The sequence below is a fragment of the Chiloscyllium punctatum genome, unplaced genomic scaffold (assembly GCF_047496795.1).
Source record: "Chiloscyllium punctatum isolate Juve2018m unplaced genomic scaffold, sChiPun1.3 scaffold_1527, whole genome shotgun sequence".
Taxonomy (NCBI): domain Eukaryota; kingdom Metazoa; phylum Chordata; class Chondrichthyes; order Orectolobiformes; family Hemiscylliidae; genus Chiloscyllium; species Chiloscyllium punctatum.
The window spans coordinates 28,175-32,054 of record NW_027311261.1 but is presented as its reverse complement, the minus strand read 5'-3'; the positions used below and the strand labels follow the sequence as shown (position 1 = coordinate 32,054).

Here is a 3,880-nt window from a genome sequence, read left to right as displayed (position 1 = left end):
CGCAAAAACGTAATTCTTTAAAGCAGGTGTAAGCGACACAACGTTATTGGGGTACACCGCGTGGAAACAGATACTTCGGTGTATCTCGTCCATGCTCACCACATAGCCAAAATTAAACAAGTCCCATTAAACAACGAGCTAACGGAAACAGAAAGGTGAAAGGTCGAATGGCTTCAACTTTCAGTGCTGGATGCCACTGAGCTGCAGCGGGGACGACCGAGGCTTGTTTCTGTAGTGTAGTGGTCATCACGTTCGCCTTACACGCGAAAGGTCCCCAGTTCGCAACTGGGCAGAAACTGCTTTGCTCTTCAACTGCAGCCTTTGACATCGACAAGAACGGAGCTTGTTTGCTTGCTTTCCCATGTGCAAACCTGCCTTCGAGTTTGCTCGAATAAATCGTCGCTCGTAGTGCAATGCAATGCCGCTCCGTTTAATTACTGTGCAAAAGCATTGTAAAGTTTTTCTCCAACCTGGTTCTGATCATATGCCATTCTGTTTGAGAGTGTAGTTACCCCCTTCTGATCCTTCCACGAAAAGCATTACCGCATTCGCATTCCTTGCGCAGGCGGCCCGGTTCAAAGACAGGGAAGAAGCTGATGTGCTGGTGTCACAGTGCACCACGGATTCCTCAACTAGTCTGTCTGTCAAATGTATCCCAAAGTCGTCTCTGAAAGACCTCATTTGGAAGGTGTCTGTCGTTATTCAACGTGTGAGAATTGGCACCAGAGGTCCTGAATCATGTTTTGGAGCAGTTCGCACGTTAGTGGTTCATTCAATCAGCAACAGCAATGAAAGAAATTCCACTCTCAGAGGAACCTCTGGACCTGTGCTTTCATAGCGTCGCTAGTATTAAGGTGCGCCCCGAGATCTAAGCCAGGTTGGAACGGAAACGGAGGAATCGACAGAGAGGCTACAGAATGACATCGCATCCATTTGGTTTTCATTAAATCACTGACGAGCAGGAAAATGTAAACGGGGAGGGCGAGTGGGGAAGTGAGGCAGTTGCAGCTCTGGAGAAAGTCCTTCGTTGTGATTCACTCAGCAACCAGAGACGTGACGGTGACTCAGGCGTGAGAGCTCTTCACATCGTGAACAAAAAGCAATCAAGGGCAGTTAGCACCTCTTCCGGAGTGGGGGTGGGGTGAGGTAATTACCTTTTGACTTCTGTTACTATGTTCGGAAACTGCCTTTTGGATTGAGGTGAAGAGAAACTGCATTTCTAATAAGCACCATGGAACTTGTTAAACTTTATTGAGTCGCTTTTTCTCATCGATTCCCACACAGGTTTCCAACTCAGTTGGTATCCATGAGGCTCATGTCCAGGTGCAATCTGCAGCAAATTGCACGGTTAGGTAAAAGGCAAGGAAAGTGGCATCTCGAACCGGCCCCGAGGTCAGACCTTCCTCACAATGTAATCTGTCCTTCTCGAATTGTAATGCTACCTCCGGTTTTAGGGTGGAACATTCTTTGGGAACCTTATTCTGCAAAACAGACACAGTGACTGAAACTATGCTGCACGGTATGATTTGGAAAACGGCCTGCTCAGCTTTGTGCATTTCCCCTGTAGTCCGGTGTGTTTCATGTTCCGTGTAAACGTGAAAGTTGTCCTGTTTCGAGCAATGGGCGAAATCATTGAGCAAAGCAAGAATCGAAATTGCAGTAATGTCAAGTAGCTCATGGTAATTTGACCCAATCATAATCGATCATATATTCTCACGCACTCACAGATACATCTGTAGCTGAATCGAAGTCTGAGAAGATAGACTCAGTTTACCAGTGATTTTTGTCTGGATTGATGGGCTATCGTTAACTGCTGAGGAAATGATATTGTAGACGGGCACATCCCAGCAGCTGTGCGAGTCGGAGAGGGATCATGGAACCCTTTTCACGTGAGTTTACATCTGTTGTTATGCAGGAACACAATTGGAAGTGCAAGAAAATGGAGTCGTGGGCGTGTTGGTAGTGTGGCCGAGCGGTCTAAGGCGCTGGATTAAGGCTCCAGTCTCGACAGAGGCGTGGGTTCGAATCCCACCGCTGCCATTTCTGCGGAGCAGCTAGTTTAAAAGCTGTTTCGATCCCCTGCGGCATTTCTGTTTAAAACAGAAGCAAAATGAGTTTGCTTCCCGGGGAATTGATTGTGGTGTTGGTAAGTGCCGAATTTTCCAAAGTGTCTGTGCTGTCATGCTCGTGTTCGCCTCCCGCGCGGAAAATCGCCAGCGGCTCTACTCTTGCTTTCTGTTCCAGGCAAGTTGAGCTTTTACTGGAACCGAATGGAGACTGCTATTTCATCGTTGTTGCGAAACAGAGTCCTACGGTGACTCGACTCGTCGTTATTTGGTTTTCTGGCCAATGAGAAAATCGTTCCAATGTATTTCGATGTCATATGTTATTGAATTTCTCCCACTTCCTTCATTTCAGTCCTGGAGTCATCGGAAGGGAAAGGTAATCTAATCGAGACTGTGATTGGTGAAATTCACTTTTTATGGCCCATTCTTATTATGTTCTTTTTTTTGTCTCTTTGCAGCATTGTCTGGGAAGTGGTGGTGCACTCAGGCTCCAGTATGTTTGAAAGAGTAGTTTGGAATTGCCCTGTTGTTAGTTGTGTGATTACGTTATGGCTCATGCCCCCTGACTGTCTCACATTTAGCATTCATGCTCGCTGTGTCTGAAAATGCATTTGGTTTTCCCGTTTTGTTTGTGTTCCGTGTTAAATGCTTTCTGTTTTGCGATTCGCTCAATACATTACGAATTAACAGGGTTTCTGAGGTAACTTCCAGCTGCAAAAATCCTCAACTGAGAATCTGGGAAATTTTCACGGAGTATGGTCAGTCGGAGCAAAAGTAAGGAAGTCGTTCGTTTCTGCAGTGTTTCACAATGCTACCTTTCCCGTGAGCAGTCGAACAGACGAAAAGATTTTGCCACAGACTGCGACGGTAAGCTCCGCAAAAACGTAATTCTTTAAAGCAGGTGTAAGCGACACAACGTTATTGGGGTACACCGCGTGGAAACAGATACTTCGGTGTATCTCGTCCATGCTCACCACATAGCCAAAATTAAACAAGTCCCATTAAACAACGAGCTAACGGAAACAGAAAGGTGAAAGGTCGAATGGCTTCAACTTTCAGTGCTGGATGCCACTGAGCTGCAGCGGGGACGACCGAGGCTTGTTTCTGTAGTGTAGTGGTCATCACGTTCGCCTTACACGCGAAAGGTCCCCAGTTCGCAACTGGGCAGAAACTGCTTTGCTCTTCAACTGCAGCCTTTGACATCGACAAGAACGGAGCTTGTTTGCTTGCTTTCCCATGTGCAAACCTGCCTTCGAGTTTGCTCGAATAAATCGTCGCTCGTAGTGCAATGCAATGCCGCTCCGTTTAATTACTGTGCAAAAGCATTGTAAAGTTTTTCTCCAACCTGGTTCTGATCATATGCCATTCTGTTTGAGAGTGTAGTTACCCCCTTCTGATCCTTCCACGAAAAGCATTACCGCATTCGCATTCCTTGCGCAGGCGGCCCGGTTCAAAGACAGGGAAGAAGCTGATGTGCTGGTGTCACAGTGCACCACGGATTCCTCAACTAGTCTGTCTGTCAAATGTATCCCAAAGTCGTCTCTGAAAGACCTCATTTGGAAGGTGTCTGTCGTTATTCAACGTGTGAGAATTGGCACCAGAGGTCCTGAATCATGTTTTGGAGCAGTTCGCACGTTAGTGGTTCATTCAATCAGCAACAGCAATGAAAGAAATTCCACTCTCAGAGGAACCTCTGGACCTGTGCTTTCATAGCGTCGCTAGTATTAAGGTGCGCCCCGAGATCTAAGCCAGGTTGGAACGGAAACGGAGGAATCGACAGAGAGGCTACAGAATGACATCGCATCCATTTGGTT

General features: G+C 46.8%; 1 non-coding gene across 1 annotated transcript; it reads left to right on the top strand.

Moving 5' to 3' along the window:
• The first annotated feature begins 1,958 nt into the window (after positions 1 to 1,958).
• trnal-aag (transfer RNA leucine (anticodon AAG)) lies at positions 1,959 to 2,040 on the top strand. Its single transcript has one exon. It is a non-coding gene; the product is annotated as a tRNA-Leu (tRNA).
• Positions 2,041 to 3,880: the final 1,840 nt, after the last annotated feature.